The sequence below is a fragment of the Dipodomys spectabilis genome, unplaced genomic scaffold (genome assembly GCF_019054845.1).
Source record: "Dipodomys spectabilis isolate Male_0828 unplaced genomic scaffold, ASM1905484v1 ptg000157l, whole genome shotgun sequence".
NCBI classification, from domain to species: Eukaryota; Metazoa; Chordata; class Mammalia; order Rodentia; family Heteromyidae; genus Dipodomys; species Dipodomys spectabilis.
In genome coordinates, this window is record NW_024870834.1 from 17,426,931 (window position 1) to 17,449,758 (window position 22,828).

At 40.4% G+C, this 22,828-nt stretch overlaps 1 protein-coding gene across 2 annotated transcripts in view; it reads left to right on the top strand.

Annotated features, from left to right (window-relative positions):
* The window catches only part of Tmed8 (transmembrane p24 trafficking protein family member 8), a 33,496-nt gene that overhangs the window by 1,272 nt on the left and 9,396 nt on the right, over window positions 1-22,828 (top strand). The window lies entirely within an intron of this gene.

The following is a 22,828-nucleotide window of genomic DNA, read 5'->3' on the forward strand; positions in this document are numbered from 1 at the left end:
TCTCACACACACACTCCATCACCTATCTGTGAATCTTTCCCATGACTTTATGTTCTTATTTTAAACACCTTACAAATTTTGAGCTTTTCATACTTATTATAAATTAAAAATTTATGGCATGGTTGATTATGGCATTCGAAATGATAAGCATGAATCAGGATGTAGCTCAGTGACAGAGTATTTACCTAGCATAAATGAGGCCTTGAGTTTGATCCCCAGCATTATAAGCAACAACAAAACAAGAGAAAAGAAAAAAAAGAAATTCTAAGCTAAGCATAGTTTCTAAAAGATTAAGGAAATAAGTACCTGTCCTCTGTGGATATTAGTTTATAAATTAAGTGTATTCTTTTTTTTTTGGGTCTGGTCGTGGGGCCTGACCTCTGGGCTGGGTGCTGTCCCTCAGCTCTTCAGCTCAAGGCTAGCGCTCTACCACTTGAGCCACAGTGCCACTTCCGGCTTTTTTCTTATGTGGTGCTGAGGAATCGAACCCAGGGCCCCTGGCATGCAAGGTAAGCGCTTTACCACTGAGCCACCTTCCCAGCCCCAAATTCAGTGCATTCTAACCTCTTCTTTAAGTCCTTGTGTTTATGACAAACACAAAAGCCTTTCAAATAAAGTATAAATGTGATAAATATGATAAATATCAAATCTATTATCTTTAAATATATTTTTGGAGTACTCATAAGACCTTTCTATTTAAAATGCTTGTTACACTAGAGTATGGCCCAGTGTAGCATGCATGAAGACCTGGGTTCAAGTCCTAGCATTATATACATGCAAAACAAAAGGAGGATAAAAGCTGACTTCTATTTATATAGGAATTTGTTATTGCTCTTTTTGAAATGATAAGTTTACATGTATTGACTACTCTGCGTGTCAATGTAGAAAAAGAATCATTTGTTTATCTGATTCAATCCTGTCAACAATCATTTTCTTTACCATGAAAATGGTTTATGTGTTATTAGAAGGGTGATGTACAAAAGGGGTACAGTTACATAAGTCAGATAAAGAGTACATTCTCTTTGGACAATGTCACCCCTTCCCAAAAGAACAAAATACACCCAAGAAAAGGTAATGACCAAGTTAGCTCTGGAGTTTTACTGTCTATAGGAAATTGGCACCTTATTATGATGAAATAACTGTCCTTTTTATTGTCTGTGACTCCAGGACAAGTTTTAGTCTTTATTCTCAAGGTGTTTTCAGTTTGATGAAATGAGGATTCCATAGCAAAACAAAAATATTTCAAAATGTTTTGCAATTGTTTTTTTAAAATTATAGTTCTTTATGTACTTTCCCCCTAAGAAGCCTCTTGAAGGAGAAATAGAATCCTTCTTGCCTATTTTTTCTTCTACAATCCTTGATGTTTTATCTTCAAGGTTCTGTAAATATTGGCTGATTTAAATGATCAAAGAGAGTCTCAATGCAAAATTTTGTATGTGTATTCAGTGAATGTGGGAAATTAGGGCTGAGATAACCAAGGCTAATCCTTGGATTAGAATTGTGGATACTATCTGGAAGCACATCTGTCAATGTCTGGAAGCAGTCTTGTTTGTCATAGCCAGGGGCAGCTCTTACTGACATATAGTAATTGTAGGCCAGGGATGTTGCTAAGCATCCTGTAGTAATTGGACTATCTCGGCAATGAAGGTTTGGTTCCTAATATTAGAAAAACACTTGGTGGAAGTTAAGCTGGATTTCTAAGGCAGTGTGGAAATACTGCCAGAGTTTTATAGACTTGAGAGTAAGCATTACAAATTGTTAAAATTAGGAGTTTGGACCTTTCTGTCACTTTTCACCAGAAAATATTTCAGTAAATAAGTAGTAGAGAAACTAAGAAGAATTGAAACTGAAAAATGTTTCTATTGCCCTCTCATAAAACAACGTAAAATAAAAGATTGGATATTTACTTGTTATTGAATTCAGGGCTTGGAAATTTCAATGCACCTTATTCCTTCAAAGCAGGGATTTGTCAGTATCCAAAAGAACCATAACTGTTTTTTTTTTTGTTGTTGGTTATGGGCTTAACCCAGAGCCTAGGTGCTGTCCCTGGCTTTTCTACTCAAGGTTAGTGCTCTGCCACTTTGAGCAACAGTGCCACTTCCGGTTTTCTGGTAGTTATTTGGAAATTAGAGTCTCACAGACTTCCCTGCCTAGGCTGGCTTTGAACCTCAATCCTCAGATCTCAGCCTCCTGAATAGCCAGGGTTATAGATGTGAGCCATTGGCTCCTGGCCCATAACTGGTTTTAAAAGAGGGCCTTCATGTTTGTTAGCTAAAATTTGGTAAAGGGAGAAAAAGGCTTATAAATTAAGCTCCTCAGTGGTCATGATGTCCTTACTGTTTTAAGAACTGTGAATTATTTATTTTGTGATACTAGGGTGTGAACTTGGAGCCTGTGCTTGCTAAGCAGCCACTTTTATATATTTGCCATTCTGCCAGCCCCTTTTTGCTTTATTTCAGAATAGGGTCTCACTTTAATTTCTGGTTCGGCTTGGACTGTGGTCCTTCTATTTATGGTTCCCTTTACCACTGGGATGACAATTGCAGGCCACCATGCCCAGCCATTTATTGAGAATGGGGGTCTGTGATTTTTTTTCCTGGTTCTAGGATTGAACTCAGGACCTGGGCACTGTTCCCAAGCTTCTTTGTGCTCAAGGCTAGCACTCTATAACCACAGCACCACTTCCAGCTTTTTTCTGAGTGGTTTATTGGAGATAAGAGTCTCACAGACTTTTCTGCCCAGGCTGGCTTCGAACCATGATCCTCAGATCTCAGTCTCCTGAGTAGCTAGGATTATAGGCATGAGCCACCAGCACCCGGGTTGGGGTCTGTGAATTTTTATGCCCAGGGTGTGCGTGCGTGCATGCGTGTGTGTGCCTGCACATATGCACACACACCTGCTTGCCTTTGTGCCTGTACTGGGACTTGAACTCAAGGCCTGGGCGCTGTCTCTCAGCATTTTATTTAAGTCTGGTATGTTCTACCACTCAGGCTGACACCAGTTCCATTCTGGCTTTGAACCAGACTTTGAACTGGCTTCTCTGCCTCCCAAGTAACTAGGATATTACAGGATTGAGCTACCATGATCAGCTGTAATTGTGTGTGTGTGTGTGTGTGTGTGTGTGTGTGTTTAATAGTTTCTTACTTGGGACATCTGGGTTCTTTAGTTCCCCAGAGAAGAGAAGCCATCTTTTATTGAAATTCTCTGAGGCATACATTTATTGCATCACTTAAGTACAGGAAAATTATTTCTTAGGTCTTTTGAGCTTTGGGGAAAATGAAGGGCAAAGTTTGTTATGACCTAAAGTTAGGAAGAACTTAGTTTGGTGTACATACTTCCAGTAGCTATCATTTAGATGTGTAGGACTGAAATGGGGCATATATACTTGTTTATATTCCTTTTTTTGTTGGTGGTGGTGGTCGTGGAGCTTGAACTGGGCACTGTCTGGTGTTATTAGGGTTTGAACTCGGCTTCATGCTTACTAGACAGCCATTATACTGCCAGAACCACACTCCAGCCCGATTTCTTGATGTTCTGTTACAATTCTATTTCAAAACATTAAAATTTTATCTTACTATGGCTATTATTTTAATAGTATTTTGTACAGTGCTTTTTATATAATGTTAATGTAGTCATGTCATAATGCAGTCCATACAGTACAAGGTGTGTAATCTGACTGACAGCTCAGGAGCATGTCCACTTCTTTCTTTCTTTTTTTTTTTTTGGGGGGGGGGGGTCCGGTCGTGGAGCCTGAACTCTGGGCCTGGGCACTGTCCTCAGCTCTTCAGCTCAAGGCTAGAGCTCTATCCCTTGAGCCATAGCACCACTTCCGGCTTTTTTCTTTTTGCTTATGTGGTGCTGAGGAATCGAACCCAGGGCCTCATGCATGCAAGGCAAGTGCTCTACTACTGAGCCACCTTCCCAGCCCTGCATATCCACTTCTTAAGGGCTGAAAAGTGGGATCATAGGGTCACTTCCATTTAAGCTCCTTGATCTGTAACTGTGTTGCATGCTTTTGGTTCCTCTGTACTAGAATAAAAAGGTTAGGCTAATTATGGCTTTGAAGTCTGCTTAGTGAAGGGGAAGTCCTATGAGACCTCTGCTAAAGAAACCCTGACCTGACACACAGGTGCTTGGAAAAAAACCTGCTTTGTGCTTCTTGTAAAGAAAATGCAAAATATACACTGAGCTCAAATCTGTACCATGTCAGAATATCTGAAACCATGCTGGTAATATGACAAGAAAATTAATCAGATATAGGGCTGGGATGTAGCTCTGTGGCAAAGAGGCTTGCCTTATAAATGCAACATCATGGGTTTGATCCCCAATACCAAAAAAGAAAAGACAAAGTTTTAGAATGAAGGAAAGGTGACATTGTCTAAAAAGAAATGTACTCATTGCCAGACTTATGAAACTGTAACCCATCTCTGTACATCACCTTTATGATAACAATTTAAAAAATATGGTTCAAAAAGCCCAAACAAAAAATTGTCAAATATAAATAAGTTATTTTAGGTAAGTAATTTTTCTGCCTATGCATTAGGGTTCATCCACTATAAATTGTTGGTTATTGTTCTTAAAACATTTGATTAAATTATACCTTTACATTATTATTATTTTTTATTTTTATTTATTTTTTTGCTGGTCCAGGGCTTGAACTCAGGGACTAGGTACTGTCCCTCAGTTTTTTTGCTCAAGGCTAGTGTGCTACCACTTTGAGACACACTTCCCTGACTGTGCTGGCTTTGAACTGCGATCATCAGATGTCAGCCTCATGAGTAGGATTTCAGGAGTGAGCCATCAGCACCCAGCTATATATATAGTCGGTCATGGGGCTTGAACTCTGGGTCTGGGTGCTGTCCCTCAGCTCTTCAGCTCAAGGCAAGTACTCTATCACTTGAGCCACAGCGCAATTTCTGGTTTTCTAGTGGTTTATTGGAGATAAGAGTCTCATGGACTTTTCATGTACGGGTTGGCTTTGAACCGGGATCCTCAGATCTCAGCCTCCTAAGTAGCTAGTTTTACAGGCATGAGCCACCAGCATCTGGCTTCAGCTCTATGTATGTATGTATGTATGTATGTATTTATTTATTTATTTGGGTCTGGTCATGGGGCCTGAACTCTGGGCCTGGGTGCTGTCCCTCAGCTCTTCAGCTCAAGGCTAGCGCTCCACCACTTGAGCCACAGTGCCACTTCCGTTTTTTTCTTTTTTTTTCTTATGTGGTGCTGAGGAATCGAATCCAGGGCCTCATGCATGCAAGGCAAGTGCTCTACCACTGAGCCACCTTCCCAGCCCCCATCAGCTATATATATATATATATATATATATATATATATATATATGTATATATATTTTTTTTTTTTTTTTTGTCAGTCGTGGGGCTTGAACTCTGGGCCTGGGCGCTGTTCCTCAGCTCTTCAGCAAGGTGAGTGCTCTACCACTTGAGCTACAGCGCCACTTCCGGTTTTCTGGTGGTTTATTGGAGATAGGAGTCTCACAGTCCCTCCTGCCCAGGCTGGTTTTGAACCGCGATCCTCAGATCTCAGCCTCCTGAGTACCTAGGATTACAGGCGTGAGCCACCAGCGCCCGGTTTCTGCTATATATTTTTAATATGAAGAAAATTTATATTTTAGGAAGCTTTTGTTTTTATTTTTTTGTGACCGTTTTGAGGCTTGAGCTTAGGGCATGAGCACTGTCCCTGAGAGCTAGTGCTCCACCACATTGAGCCACAGCTCCATTTCTGGCCTTTTGGTAGTTAATTGGAGATCAGAGTCTCATGGACTTTGCTGCTTGGGCTGGCTTCAAACCACGATCTTCAGATCTCAGACTTCAGAGTAACTAGGATTATAGACACTAGTGTACTAGTAGTGTCTTTTAAAAAATCTTTACCCAATCTGTTGTTTTTTTCTTTCACCATGATCATACAAGTATATAGAACTTTAATATGCATGTTTTTTTCAGAAGCTTTTTGTTGTTGTTGTTGTTGTGGGGCTTGAACTCTGGGCCTAGGCACTGTTCCTCAGCTCTTCAGTCAAGGCTAGCACTCTACCACTTGAGCTACAGCGCCACTTCTGGCTTTTTCTGTTTATATGATGCTAAGGAATCAAACCCAGGGCCTCATGCATTCAAAGCAAGCACTTTACCACTGACCCACCTTCCCAGCCCCTCAGAAAGCTTTTTTTAAAAACATGACAGTTGCGTATATTTATTTATTTAAAATTTTTCTTCAAAAGTGTGCAAGGAGAATTCAGCCTAACACATTGATTTATAATTTCTGTGTGTGTGTATGTATATATGTATGTGTGTGTGTGCACGTGCCAGTACTGGGGCTTGAATTCGGGTACTAGTGCTGTCTCTAAGCTGTTTTGCTCAAGGCTGGCACCCTACCACTTGAGCCACAGCTCTACTTCTAGCTTTCTTTTTTTGGGTCCGGTCGTTGTCCCTCAGCTCTTCAGCTCAAGGCTAGCGCTCTACCACTTGAGCCACAGCGTCACTTCCGGCTTTTTTCTTTTTGCTTATGTGGTGCTGAGGAATCGAACCCAGGGCCTCATGCATGCAAGGCAAGCGCTCTACTACTGAGCCACCTTCCCAGCCCTACTTCTAGCTTTCTGCTGGTTAGTTAGAGATAAGAGTTTCACAAACTCTTTACTCTGGCTGGCTAGGATTGTAAGCATGAGTCACTGGCGCCTGGATAAATTGTTATTCTTGAATTTTCATATTTCCTTTTCTGTTCATTATTTCCAAGACTTTGGACATAGCAGTGGTTTCATTACGTTAGATAAAACCATTCCAGTATTATTTTGGATACTATTTCTTTAAAATTTGACATTAAAATTTTTTTCATTCTAAATATCCATGATAATAGTTTGATAAGTATCAAACTAACATATGCATGTACATGTAATATGGACACTAGTAAGCATATATATGTAATATTAATATGTATTAGTGTGCATATTAATGTGTTTTCCCATGTGCCATCTAGATTTAGAAGCCTTGTACTGGTTTCTCTGCTCTCATCCAAGTGTGCCTAGGAGTCGGCTTATATTTGAGTGTTATATTAAAGCTAAACTCTAGAAAAATTGGCCTTTCCTTTTTTTTGTATCAGTTTATATTTCACAAAATAATTTCAGAAACTTAAGAAGTTTCGCTTATAGTTTTTTTCTCTCTCTAAAACAACCTTTCTTCTTCCACACTTTATACTTCTGGAAGTAAAATGATATATTTTTCCTTTTATTTCTGCCTCTTTGAATTCAATTATATTTTAGGGCACTCATTTCAACAAGCAATATGCTGTTGTTTTTTGCCCTACCCATATTAAGCTGTTAAGATAGTATGAGAAGTGTATGTGTGCGCATCTGTGTGCGCATGCTTGTGAACTCACGGCCTGACCACTGTTCTTGAGTTTTTGAGCTCAAGGGTGGTGCTTTACCACTTAAGCCCCAGCTCTATTTCTTGGTTTTTGGTGGTTAATTGGAGAAAAGTCTTAAGGACTTTCCTGCCTGGTCTAGCTTTGAACCATGATCCTAAGTTCTCAACTTCCTGAGTAGCTTGGATTACAGGTAGACTGGTGCCTGGCTGACAAGCAGCTTTTAACACATGAGAAATGTTTAACCTGACTTGTGCTCAGGGAAATATGGGGGGTTGTAACTGTGCCAGTAATTTCCCCAGTTTGTCAGTACCTATATGTAGAAATACTTACATGCATTGCTGTTGGTATTGTAAAGCTGCTATGGGAGTTAACTTGTCAATATTCATTAAATTAGAATGCATCTCCCATTGACCTACTCCTGGGAATCTATCTTAGAGTTTATTCATACTCCTACTTAATGACATGGACACAAGGCTAGTCTAATAAAAGATTAGGAAAACCTTATAAATGTCTACCAGTAGAAACTGGGTAAATAACTGATTAATATTCATCCAGTGAAATATTAATCAGTTATAAAAAATGAGTTTTCATGTACAGTTACAGAATCTGAGATATAAGTGAAAAAATAAAAAATGCACAGTAGTGTGTATGTGCTCATTCTTTGTATAAAAATGACAAAGAATACATGTAAGCTGGGTGCCGGTGCTCATATCTGTAATCCTAGCTACTCAGGAGGCTGAGACCTGAGGATTACGTTTCAAAGCCAGCCCAGGCAGGAAAGTCTATGAGACTCTTATCTCCAATTAACCACTAGAAAACTGGAAGTGGCGCTGTGGCGCAAGTGGTAGAACGCTCGCCTTGAGCTGAAGAGCACAGGGACAGCGCCCATGCCCAAAGTTCAAGCCCCATGACTGACCAAAAAAACAGAATACATGTAGAGTATTCTGTGTGCACACAAACTTTCACACATAACATTGTATATATAAAATATCTGGAAAAGCATACAGAATTTAATTTTTTTAAACAGTATTGGGTATGAAGTTGGCCTTACGCTTGCTAAACAGGCACTTTCACTTGAGTCACACTCTTGAGTCTTGAGTCATAGCTCTTTTTTGCTTTCGTTGTTTTTCAGATAGGGTTTCGTGCTTTTTGACCAGGCTGGCCTTGGACTACAATCCTACTACCCATGTCACCTATACAGGTGGAGTTCCAGATGCATTCTACCATGACAGCTTGTCAAGATGAGGTCTTGCTAATTTTTTGCTGGAGCTGGCCTTGTACCATAAGCCTTTCAATTTCCAATTCCCTAGTAGCTGAAATAACAGGCATTAGCCATTCTCCTGTTTTCATTGGTTACTTCTGGAGATAGAGACTGAATACATGTATGCCTCTGGAATTTAGAATGATAATTCAGAAAAAAATATGGATACACAAACATATCAGCATGTCACAAGATTCTTTGCAGTGTTTATATTCTAAATTGGAGACTTTCTGTGTATCTCTAGTACTTTTCTGCTCATCAAGAACTGATCTTATCTGGGTCTTTTTCTCTTAGATGATTTTTTAAAATAAAATAAAAGTTGTAAATATCCTTGGGAGGTTTTGTTATTTTTTAAATCCACTGCTATTTTTGTTATTATTTTTGTGCTAATTTCATTTCTAAAAATTCAGCCTTAGTGAAGTCTTTTTTATAACCTGAGTTACACAATAAGCCGAAGAGGAAAGGACACCTTCTTAGATCAACTAATGCTGCTTACCAGTTATAGAGAAAAGGCAGGATTTTAAATAAAAAATCTGTTTTTTTTTTTTCCTGTTTTAGTCACTAAGTCATTTTCAAATTCAATGGGTAAGGAGGAAAAGTGGATTTTTGTTTTCCATGATGGCAGACTAATAAGTCATTGGGGCCAGGTCTCTTAACTGGGGACAGTTAGAAAATAAGAATGAAATACAAATACCTGTAGGTACTTGTGCCTGAAGGTACTGGACCGGCAGAAAGATAATGAAGAATTAAGAGGAGCAGTATAAAGGTAGAGGTCCAAGGATGACAATATGTATGCTGGATTCCTGAGGATGGAGGCTAAGAGGCAAGGCTGTACAAACACAGTGATAGGGATTGATACCAAGGGCTCAGTGAATCCCTTTTCCCATGGATTAGGATCTTGAAAGGCCTACAGGTAGGCATTCTTATAGTTTGCATCTTAAATGTCCCGCAAAACCTATGTGATTAAGACTTGGCCCTTAAAGGAGGAGTACTACTGGAAGTTGGTAGAACTTTTATTTTTTGTTGTTGTTTTTTTTTTGTTTATGTGGTGCTGAGGAAATCGAATCCAGGGCCTCATGCATGCAAGGCAAGCACTCTACCACTGAGCCACCTTCCCAGCCCCTTGGTAGAACTTTTAAGAGGTGAGGCTTAATAGAAAGTGTTGGGTCACTGGGACAATCCCTCAAAGGGGATTGGATGACCATGAGGTGAATGGTTCTGCATTACCACATGTTCTTTCTAAGATGTGGTGCCTTGCCCAGAGCTAACAGGGCCAACCAATAAGAACCTTCCAAACAGAGCCAAATTGATCTCTTTCCAAATTGATCTCACGTATTTGGTATAGTAATGGAAAGCTGACTGATAAAAGACCATTGCAGTTACTGCAGCTCAGCTTCAGAAACATGAGTTGATGAAATGCATTAGGGTTCCCTAGGTTACTAGTGCCTTCAGCTCTCTGGTAGAAGCACAAACCTTCTCTACAGGATCATCATAGACATCAAATTATTTCTACAAACAATAGAACTATTTCTTTCATGTATCAAAATAAACCAGACACATAAGATGAAAAGGCAACATGAACAAAAATCAAAAGAAGACTGGTACTGGTGACTTACATCTGTAATCCTAGCAATTCAGGAGGTTGAGATCTGGAGTGGTGTGAGTCCAGCCCAGGCAGATCCCATCTCCAAAATAACCAGAAAAGTATTCTTGGAGAAAAAGTTTTCTCTGTCAGATATCAAGGCTTATTTTAGATTTTTTTTTTTTTTTTTTTTGTCGGGCCTGGAGCCTGAGCTCTGGGCCTGGGCGCTGTTCCTGAGCTCTTCAGCCGAAGTCTAGCACTTTACTACTTGAGCCACAGCGCCACTTCTGGCTTTTTCTGCTTATGTGGTGCTGAGGAATCAAACCCAGGGCCTCATGCATGGAAGGCAAGCACTCTACCACTGAGCCACCTTCCCAGCCCCATTATTTTAGTTTTTTTTTTTTTTTTTGTATTCAGGGTTTAACAATGTCATTCAGATCCGATAAACACCCACATTTACCTAGATGTTTGGCTTGCAACAAGAAGTATAGAGTAATAGGAAGAGATGGCAGTTGTTAGGACAATTGAATAGTGTGTGTGTGTGTGTGTGTGTGTGTGTGTGTGTGTGTGTGTGTGTGTGCGCACACACACGCGTGCGCACGTGCCAATATGTGTGTGCCAGTTCTGAGGCTTGAACTTAGGGCCTGGGTACTGTCGCTAAGCTGTTTTTTGCTCAAGGCTAGTGATCTGCCACTTGAGCCACAGCTCCACTTTCAGCTTTTTGACAGTTAATTGGAGATGTCTTTGAATTGAGATCCCCAGATATCAGCCTCCTGAGTAGGATTACTGGAGTAAGCTATTTGAACCTGGCACACTTGAATATCTTGAAAGAAAAGAACTACATCATTGCCTCTCACACATATGCTGATAAAATAATCAACTCTAGGTGGATTTTTTTTTTTTTTGATCAGTTATGGAGCTTGAACTCTGGGCCTAGGCACTATCCCTCAGCTCTTCAGCTCAAGGCGAGCGCTCTACTGCTTGAGCCACAGCACCACTTCTGGTTTTCTAGTGGTTTATTGGAAATAAGAGTCTCACGGATTTCCCTGCCCAGGCTGGCTTTGAACTGTGATCCTCAGATCTCAGCCTTCTGAGTAGTTAGGATTACAGGTGTGAGCCACTGGCACCTGCACTCTAGGTGGATTGTAGAGCAAAATGTGAGAGGCTGTTATAGGCATATCTTGTTTTATTGTGGTTTACAGGTAATTGTGTTTGTCATAAGTTGAAGGTTTGTAATAATCCTGTATTGAACAATTGAATCAGCATTGTTTTTCTAGTGATATGAAGTTACTTTATGTTTCTATGTGTTATTTTGCTAATCCTCACAGTATTGTAAACTTTTTATTATTTTATCTGTTGATGATCTTTGATCCATCTTTGATGGAACTTGTTTTGGGGTACCACAAATTGCCCCCATATAAACTAGTAGCCTTATTAATGAATGTGTGGGTTCAGAGTGCTCTGCAACCCAGGTATTATCTCATCTTTCTCCCTCTCCTCACATCTTCCTTTTCCCTGAGGCATAATATTAGGCCAATCAATAACCCTGCAGTGATTGAAGTGTTCAAGTGAAAGGAAGAATATGTCTCCCTTTAGGTCAAAAGCTAGAAACAAGTTCAGTGAGAAGGCTTGTCAAAAGCAGGTTGAAAGCTAGGGTTTTTGTTTTTTTTTGGGTCCGGTCGTGGGGCCTGAACTCTGGGCCTGGGAACTGTCCCTCAGCTCTTCAGCTCAAGGCTAGCGCTCTACCACTTGAGCCACAGTACCACTTCCGCCTTTTTTTTTTTTTTTTTGCTTATGTGGTGCTGAGGAATCGAACCCAGGGCCTCATGCATGCAAGGCAAGCGCTCCACCACTGAACCACCTTCCCAGCCCCAAAAGCTAGGGTTTTGTTCTTGTTATTCAAGCTATGGATTCAAAAAAAAGTTCTTGAAGGAAATTAAATGTGGTACTCCAGCGAGCACATGAATGGCAAGAAAGCCAGTGTTGGGGCTGGGAAGGTGGCTCAGTGGTAGAGCGCTTGCCTTGCATGCATGAGGCCCTGGGTTCGATTCCTCAGCACCACATAAGCAAAAAGAAAAAAGCCAGAAGTGGTGCTGTGGCTCAAGTGGTAGAGCATTAGCCTTGAGCTGAAGAGCTGAGGGACAGCGCCCAGGCCCAGAGTTCAGGCTCCACGACTGGACACCCCCCCCCCAAAAAAAAAAAGAAAGCCAGTGTTATTGCTGATAGGGAGAAAGTTTTAATGGTCTAGACAAATTAAACCAGCCACAGCTTTCCCTGTAGCTAGTGCCTAACCTCAGAGCAAGATCCCAGCTCTCTCCAATTCTGTGGATTGAGCCAGGTAAGATAGCTGCGAAGAAAAGTTTGAAGATAGCAGAAATTGGTTCATGATGTTTGGAGAATAGAAGTAGCAGAAATTGGTTCATGATGTTTGGGGAATAGAAGTTGTCTATATGTCATAAAAGCATGAGATGAAGTAGCAAATGTGGAGGCTGCAGCAACTTATACAAAGGAAAATTATGGAGGAAGGTGACTAAAATCTCCAATGTTGATGAAATAGCTTCCTGTTGGCAGCAGATGTCCTGTAGTTCTTTCATAGGTAGAGAGAAGTTAATGTCTGACTCAGGGCCTGGGTACTGTCGCTAAGCTGTTTTTTGATCAAGGCTGAGCAAGTCAGACTGACTTGGAGACTAATGCAGCTGCTTACTTAAGTTGAAAGTTCACTTCCACTCTGCAAATTCTGGGATCCTTCAGAATGATAACTCTGCCTGTGTTCTATAAATAGAATAAGGCCTGGATGACAGCACATCTCTCTACAACATGTTTCACTAAATATTTTAAGTCCATTATTGAGGGCTGCTCAGAGGGGGAAAAAAGATCCTTTCAAGATACTGCTGCTCAGAGACAGTGTCTGGTTGTCCAAGAGCTCTGTGAGAGAAGTACAGTGAAATTCCTGTATTTGCATGTTCTAACACAGTATCTAAATGTTCCTAAGAATGTTTGTGAGTTCATTAGAAAAAGTCAAAATATCAGCATCCACAGGCATTTGGAAGAAGTTGATTCTTCCAACTCGCATAGGTGACACTGACGAGTTTGAGACTTCAGTGGGGCAAGTAACTGCAGATGTGGTAGAAATAACAAGAGAACTCGAATTGGAAGTAGAGTCTGAAGATGTGAGTGCATTGCTACACTCTTACAGGCAAAGAGTAGTTTCTTGAGCTTAGACTACTCCAGATGGGGATTCTGTGAACATGGTTGAGATGACAGTGAAATATTGAATATTGTGTAAATTTAGTAGTAAGTAAAACAGCTAGCAGGGTTTGTGAAGGTTAATTCTGATTTTGAAAGAAGCTTTACTGTGACTAAAATGCTGATGAAGGAAGAGGCAGTCCATGCAATAAACTTCTGTCTTAAGACAGAACTTACCACAACCACTTCAACCTTCAGTAGCCAACACTGATCAGCTAGCAGCCATTGACATTGAGTAAGACTTCCCACCAGCAAAACAAAGTTATGAATCTCCAGGTGCTAGTGGCTCATGCTATAATCCTAACTACTCAGAAGGCTTAGATCTGGTTTGAAGCCAGCCCAGGCAGGAAATTCCAGGAGATTTTCATCTCCTTTTAACCACCAACAAGCCAAAAGTAGAGCTATGGCTCACATGGTAGTGTGCTAGCCTTGAGTGACAGTGTCTAGTCCCCTGAGTTCATGCCCCAATATAGGTGCGTGTGTACACACACACACACACACACACACAACACACACACACACACACACACACACACACAGTTTATGAATGCTTGAAGGCCTAGATGGTCATTAGCATTTCTAGCAATAGACATTTTTGAATGAAAGTATACTTGTTTTTTTACAGGCATCATGTTATATTACTGATATATATATAAAACATATGTAACATACATATATATAACAAATATATAAAAACATAAATGTAACTTTTTTCCATTATTACTCTTGCAATTTTTTATTTATTAATGGAGGCAGAAAATCTTCATAGTTATGGGTCTGCATATGCAGGAAAACTATTTGGATTGCAATCTCATGTTCTTACTGACCTCTGAACCTGTTTTCTCATTTATCATGAGGATTAAACACGCAATCTTTTTCATCTAGATTTCAACACATTGCTTTTATGCTAGAACAAGTGTTTAGTTCTCCAAGCCAAGAAGCAGTTGGATCAAGGAGAGTTCTGTTATAAATGGGCTTCCTTGCACTAATAGTAAATTTTTGAGCTGAGAGTGGACATAAATATAACTTTTTTTGGGGGGGGAGGGGTCCAGTCGTGGGACCTGAACTCTGGGCCTGGGCGCTATCCCTCAGCTCTCCAGCTCAAGACTAGCGCTCTACCACTTGAGCCACAGCGACACTTCCAGCTTTTTTTCTTTTTGCTTATGTGGTGCTGGGGAATCGAACCCAGGGCCTCAGGCATGCAAGGCAAGCGTTCTACCACTGAGCCACCTTCCCAGCCCTATAAATATAACTTTTATATACACTGGAAAACCAAGTGGTTTGTGTGACATAAATTATTGTGTTATTTACTTCATTGCAATGGTTTAGAAATTAACCTTCATTATCTCCTGGTTGGTATGACTGTACAGTGAGCTTATAGATGATAATTAGAATGTTTTATGGATTACTATACAGTGAAAGATTTCTGTTTGGTTGTTTTTTTGCCAGTCCTGGAACTTGAACTCAGGGCCTAGGCACTCACCCTGAGCTTCTTTTGCTCAAGGCTAGCACTCTACCACTTGAGCCACAGCTCCACTTCCTGTTATTTCTATGTATGTGGTACTGAGGAATCATAACCCAGGGCTTCATGCATGCTAGGCAAGCACTCTACCACCAAGCCACATTCCCAGCCCACAGAGACGATTTCTTAAAACAGGACGCAGAAAGATGAATGAAAGAACACTGATCAATAAATTTTGACTACATTAAGGATCTGTGGTTCTTCAAAGAACACCATTAAAAAAGTGAAAAAGTAAATCACAGAGTGGATCAAGTAATTATAAAAACATAGCTGGCGCCGGTGGCTCACGCTGGTAATCCTAGTTATTCAGGAGGCTGAGATCTGAGGAAGCGGGTCAAAGCCAGCCCAGGCAGGAAAGTCTGTGAAACTCTTATCTCCAGTAAACCACCAGAAAACCAAAAGTGGTGCTGTGGCTCAAGTGGTAGAGCGCTCGCCTTGAGCTGAAGAGCTGAGGGATAGTGCCCAGGCCCAGAGTTCAAGCCCCATGACCGACAAAAAAAAAAACCAAAACCCAAAACAAAAAAACACAAAAACCAAACATATAATTGACAGTCTTTGTATCCAGTTTCTATAAATAGTAAAGACAATCCAGTAGTAGTAAGGGCACAAGACTTGGACAGGCACTTAACAAAAGAAGATTTTAGAAGGTCAAGAAATATAAGTGAAAAAGAAACTAAATGAACATGACCATTTCACCAGAGTGGCCAAATAAAAATATTAATATGGCTAACTGCCAGTAGCTCATGCCTAGGTTGAGAGCTGACGCTGTTCAAAGCCAGCCCAGGCAGCAAAGTCTGTGAGACTGTTATTTCTTACTAAACACCAAAAAGCTGAAAGTGGAGCTGCGGCTCAAGTGGTAGAACATTATCTACCAAACATTAACATTAGCATTTCTATTGCTTACCATTCTATCCTATGTTTATACTCATTGTACTCGCTGTAGCCAAGATATGTGAAAAAATATTCATAGAAGCATAATTCATAGTAGTCCAAACCCCAAAATAACTCTGATGTCAACAACAGATTGATAAATTATGGTGTTTTTGTGAAATGGTGTACAACAATGAAAATGTTTGAGCCTATGGCAACATTGATGAAGCTTTCAAACTTATAATGGTGTTGTGAAATAAGTCAGAGCACAGAGAAAACATTCTGTTACTGCATCTTTCTACTGAGTCCAGAAAACAGAGAATGATGCAATACTGCTTGGAAGTGCATAGTTAGGTGTTCAAACTGAAAACAAAAGCAAGAGAATGATTCACACAGGATAGTGATTACCTTAAAAATAAAAGGATCTGAAGTGATTGGGAAGTCCTGCTGGTGGTTGTCTTGGCAGGGCCAGATCACATGATTTTCTGGGGTCTTATGTGGCCTGGTGGCCGGATAGTCCCTAACCTTTCAAGGTTAAGCAGCAAGAACAATTTGGTCAGGGCTCTGGCTACTGCTAGAATTCAGTCCTTCCTTTGTGCTACTTCGTTTTAAAATTCCAGGTGGGTACATACATATTTAGCAAAAAAATTTTACGAAGGATTTGCCATTCAACAACAAATATAGCACACCTTGATCAGTGTCATTGCTTTCAGCATTCTTGCCCATCTTCCCAACCTACCACTTCCCTCACTTTTCTTAATTTTGTAGGATATGCATTGAGGTTTTTTTTTTTTTTTTTTTAAATATATTTTCCCCTTATCTTCTCTTCATGTGTCTCCTCTCCTCTCCTTGGTCCTATTCTCCATTTCAAGTACCTGGGGTATTTAAAATCAGTGTCTGTTCCATGACTTTTTTGTACTGGACAAGATCTCCCATTTTGACATCCACAGTGTACTATTTATAATCTCAGTCCCCTGCAGGGAGGAAAAGGGAAAAGGTTGAGTATTTGAAAGTCAAAAGATTGAAAGATAACTCCTACATCTGTGGTCCTCAAAGACTAATCTTTCTATACTGTCTTTGAGGACTAGACATGAATGTATACACCAATTAGCCTTGAAGGGGAAAAGCATAGAGTCTTAAAAACTACATGCCATTAACTTGATACAGATTCTCTGTAGAGTTCTAGAATTTGTTACAGATGGTCCTGGTCACTTAGTAAAGAAAAGAGGGTTGCTAGGAGCTAGCATGGGAGTGTCAACAGCAAATTTGACTGCTTTTTTTTTTTTTTTTTTTAACTTGTGTCATCTCTAGTCTGTTTCAACCATAGTTAAGATCCTTTCTCTCATATAATGTGCTCTCCTTTGGTTATTTTTGCATGGAATATTTACTGGCTTCTGCAGAGGCCTACTTTACCTGATCTGGTAAAGTCCACCCTCTCGTATGGTTGCCACAGAGTTGTACATGCATATTTGGCCATGTTGTTCATCCCTATGAGAACAAAGGTCTTCATATAGCTTTCCTTACTAGATTGAGAACTTCATGAGGCTAGAACTGTGTCTGCAAGGTGCATTATTACCAGTCTGTAGATGGGCAAGACTCTAGTTAAAATTCAGGAAGCACTGAGTAAAATTAATGGAATCTGCTGGGCACCGGTGGCTCATAACTGTAATCCTAACTACTCAGGAGACAGATCTGAGGATCATGGTTCAAAGCCAGCTCTAGCAGGAAAGCCCATGAGACTTATCTCCAATTAACCAACAGAAAACCGTAAGTGATGCTCTGGCTCAAATGATAGAGCACTTGTCTTGAGCTGAAGAGCTCAGGGACAGTGCCCAGGCTCAGAGTTCAAGCCTCACAACCAACCCCCTGACCCCCCCCCCCCCAAAAGATTAATGGAATCTATGTCTCTTTGTTCCCCGATCTCATCCCCTCCCCCCCCCCCCCATCTCAGCCCTTTTTTATTTTTGATGGGTTATGGGGCTGGAACTTAGGGCCTAGACACTGTCTCTGAGCTTTTGTGATCAAGGCTATATTCTACCACTCTGAGCCACAGTTCCACTTGTGGTTTTTTTGGTGGTTGATTGGAAGTAAGAGTCTCATGGACTGCCCAGGCTGGCTTTGAACCACAAGCCTCAGATCTCAGTCTCCTGAATAGCTAGGATTACAGATGTGAGCCACTAGTGCCTAACTTAGACTGAGTTCTTTTAAGACACAAGTTGAGCTGGGAATGTGGCTTAGTGGTAGAATACTTGTCTAGCATGCATGAAGCCCTAGGTTCGATTCCTTAGTACCATATAAACAGGAGAAACTCTGGTAGTACAGCTGTGGCTTAAGTGGTAGAGTGCTAGCCTTGAGCAAAAGAAACTCAGGGGTAGTGCCTATCCCCTGAGTTTTCAAGATCCAGGACTGGCAAAAAAAAAAAAAACCAAAAAAACCCAAAAACAAAACCACAGGATATGTCTAGTTTGACTCTGTTTTCCCAGCATACAACATTGTTAACTAACCCATATCATGGGCTCCCAGAAGGTTTGTTGAATTGAGGCAGAGTCATTCTAATTTTTTTTAATGTGATTCCTCTTTATATAGTATCTTTTGATTTTGGGAAGACATTTGGCAGAGTGATATCTGAAGGACTGGGGATGGGAGGGGGAATGAAAGTACATGCTTGTGTGCTTTCAGTAGTGGGGTTTGAACTTGCGGCCTTACATTTACTTGACTTGCTTGCTAGTGCATGCCACAGTTGAGCCACACCTCTAGCCTTGCTTTTTGATGGTTATTTTGTAGGTAGAATCTAGCAGACTTTTCTGTCCAGATAGGCTTTCAACTTTGTTCCTCCAAATTTCAGTGTCCTCTATAGCTAGGATTACAGGTGTGAGCCATTGGCTCCTGGGCAATGGTCTGTTTTAAGTGGATGAATATCATTGTCAAGTGAAGAAGGTAGGCTAAATTTTTAACAAAAAGCAACTGATTTTATGTGCATACGTTTTTTCAGTCATATGACTTATTAGAAGATTAGCAAGTTAAAATAGTAATGTCTTATGTTCTGCCTGTAATTTTGGCAAAAATTATAAGAAGATGATTATAACTGGGCACTAATGGCTCATACCTGTAATCCTAGCAACTCAGGAAACTGAGATATGAGGATTGACTGGGCCTCATGCATGCAAAGCAAGCATTCTAAACATTCTACACTGAGCCACCTTCCCAGCTTCCCCTCACCCCCCCGACATTTTATTGATTTATTTTTATTTTTTTTGCCAGTCATGGTGCCTGAACTCTGGGCCTGGGCACTGTTCCTCAGCTCTTCAGCTCAAGGCTAGCGCTCTACCACTTGAGCCATAGCACCACTTCTAGCTTTTTCTGCTTATGTGGTGCTGAGGAATCGAACCCAGGGCCTCATGCATGCAAGGCAAGCACTCTACCACTGAGCCACCTTCCCAGCCCCTCCCCCAACATTTTAAAGTGCACTAATGAATTAAAAGCTAAGTAAGAACTAAAATGATAAAATGAAAGCAGTATGGAGGTTCCTCAAAAGACTCCACATAGAGCTCCCCTATGACCCAGCAATCCCACTTTTGGACATTTACCCAAATGTTCACAAACAAGACCACACTAAAGCTACCAGCACAACTATGTTTATTGCAGCATTATTTACTATAGCTAAGATATGGAACCAACCCAGATGCCCCTCAGTAGATGAATGGGTCAAGAAAATGTGGTATATATACACAATGGAATTCTATGCCTCCATCAGAAAGAATTATATTATGTGAAGTAAGCCAGGCCCAAAGAAACATAGGTCCCATGGTTTCCCTTATTTGCAATATCTAGTATATGTCTGAGTCAAGCAGAAAAAGTCAGGTAAGTTGATGTTAGGGAAATGAACCCTAAGATATGTATTCAAATGTTTTTTTTTTCTGTCATGCGATTGTTTCTAACACATTTCTAAGATTATTTCTTTCTTACTTTGTATGTCACTCCCCCACGGTATAACCCCTGCTTTCACTGTATTTGATGTCGGTATAATTTGTGGAGGGGAAGGGGAAAAACAAATCATTTAAATAGGGATACAGGTGGACCCATTGCAACAATGAGATGTACAAGTCGTTATGTCGAAAACAAACTTTACAACTTTGGTGGGGGGGGAGGAATAGGTGGAGGGGTGGGGGGGAGGATGAGAAGGGGAAACAAAGGAGGAGGCTACAATGCTTGATAAGAAATGTACTCATTATCTTGCCCATGTAATTGTAACCCCTCTGTACAGTATTTTCACAATAAAAAAAAATGAAGATATCAAACTGGGCATGGTGGCATGCACATGTAGTCTCAGATACTTTGGAGGCTAAGAGGGAAAGATTGCTTGAGCCCAGGAGTTTAAAACCATTGTACCTAACTTAGTGGAAACCTGTATTGCAGAAACAAATAAAATTCGGATATCATTCCTCATATATCAAGTTCGGTCAGTTTCCTAAAATTTTGAAAATACCACTTTGATGTAGAAGTTGTGGGAAACATTGTTTATTTATGCTGCAAATGTGAAATGATGTATGAGTCCTTAGAAAAAGAGTTTGGTCTAGAAATTTCTTTGGGAATCCATCCCAAAGAAATCCTAGCAATAGTATGCAATATCCTCAAGGTATTGTAGCAAGACATGTAATATTAATAGAATAGGAGTAACATTGATGTCCATCATTAAAGAAATGAGTATAGCATACATCCACATAGGTATTCTAATTTAAAAACTGACAGGCCATAATATTAGATATTTATTTAAAATTTTTCTTGCTTTATTTATTTATCTTTATTTATTATGCCAGTCCGGTGGCTTGAACTCTGGGCTTAGATGCTATCCCAGGCCCCCCCCCCCCATCTTTCTCTCTCTCCCCCTCCCTCCCTCTCAAGGCTAGTACTCTTATCACTTGAGTCACCTTTCTACTTGGTGATTACTTGGAGATAAGAGTCTCAAGGACTATTATGTTCTGGCTGGCTTCAAACTGATCCTAAGATCTCAGCCTCTTGAGTAGGTAGTATTATAATATTTATAATAAACATGAGCCATCAGGACTCAGCTTTTTTTTTTTTTTTTTTAAGAAAAGGCCTTCATTGTTCAGACTAGCTGCAAACTCAAGATCCTCCTCCATGGGGGGGGAGGGAAGATTGGATGGGGAGGCTGGGAAGGGATTTGAAGGGTAAACAAAGGAGGAGGCTGCAATGCTTGATAAGAAATGTACGCATTATCTTGCCCATGTAATTGTAACCCCTCTGTACAGTATGTTCACAAAAAAAAAAAAAAAAAGATCCTCCTGCTTCAGCTTCCTGAGTGTTGGGATTACAGACATTGCCACCATGAACAGCTAAGATCTTCTGTTTATTTATTCATTTTTCAATTAAAACCTAGTGTCAAGAAATATTGTGTCCTCAGGGCTAGGAAGGTGGCTCAGTGGTAGAGCGCTTGCCTTGCAAGCATGAGGCCCTGGGTTCGATTCCTCAGCACCACATAAGCAAAAAGAAAAAAAAATATTGTGTCCTTAGTAAGAGATTGCTGTTGGTGTTCTTCATATGAACTAACACATAGAATCTGTTTGTTTTAGCTCCTTACTTACTTTGGGTGGAACAAGCTAAGTGGAGCAAGGAAAGGAAGCCACCATGGTCAGGGCCAAAGGCTATGTGATATGGAGGCCAGCGTGGTCAGAGGCCATGTAATGTAGAGACTAGCATGTTTAGAGGCCATGTATATGGAGGCCACCGTGATCAAAGTTCATGTGATGTGGAGGTGACAGCTTGGAGAAAAGGAACTTGTGGGAAATGTAATGACCAACTGTAAATATTTGAGAGGATATTGTGGGAAGGAGTGATCAAAGGGCAGAATTTATAGGAAGCAGGTTCCACTTAGGGGAGAAGTTTCTATTCACATCTCTCAGTGAAGTGGGGCTCTTTGCAGATTGGCAGCGATGGGAACTGTGGACCCTTAGTAAATGAGGTGGCATGAGCTATAAGGTGTACATCCATGAAACTATGAATTGACCAAAAGAAAAAGGTTTCTTATTCACATACAAGAATAGCCAGAGATTAGATTACTAGCCAAAAAATATTTGCCTATGTTTTTCACTTTTATGTTGCTACCAAACTTCTGACATTCAGTATTTGATATTGACTTTGTTACTATGTGTTTTGTACTGGGAAGTAAGGTTGAGGCCTCAGTTTCTTAACTAGAAAGGGTTAAACTAGAGGCAGTGTAAGGTACTAGCTGAGGACTCAGGGAAACGCTGTAGCAGTAAAACCAAAGCCAAGCAGCAGCTGACGGGGAGAGCACAGCCACCTAGGTCCTTAGTTTCTCTGCCTGAGTTTCTTTCTTTCTTTCTTTTTTTTTTTTTAATCGGTCGTGGGGCTTGAACTCTGGGCTTGGGCGCTGCCTTGCACTTTTCAGCTCAAGGCAAGCACTCTACCACTTGAGCCACAGTGCCACTTCCAGTTTTCTAGTGGTTTATTGGAGATAAGAGTCTCATGGACTTTCCTGCCCAGGCTGGCTTAGAACCATGATCCTCAGATCTCAGCCTCCTGAGTAGGATTAAAGGCATGAGCCACTGGTGCCTGGCTGCCTTAGTTTCTTTACCTGCATAATGGCAGCAATAACACCAGATATTGGTGTCATTTTTACTCTTCTTTAAAATACCTAGTTATTTGATAAACCATTGTTGGCTGAAGTGAATAAAATAATGAATTAAATTTGGAAAGTGATCATGGATACATTGATCTGCATGGATAAGTAACATTTGATAAAGTGACACTAAATTCATTTTACATTCCAGCCTGCCTTCTGTGTTCTATATAATTTAACCATCTGTTTTCTGAGAAGTATGAGTCTTGAATTAGAACTAATGTTTTGGTGACATGTTTTAGAATATGACTTAACTTTTTATGAGCAGGTCATGAGTGAGTATATTTCGATGTGACAACTTGAGTATTCTTGTAC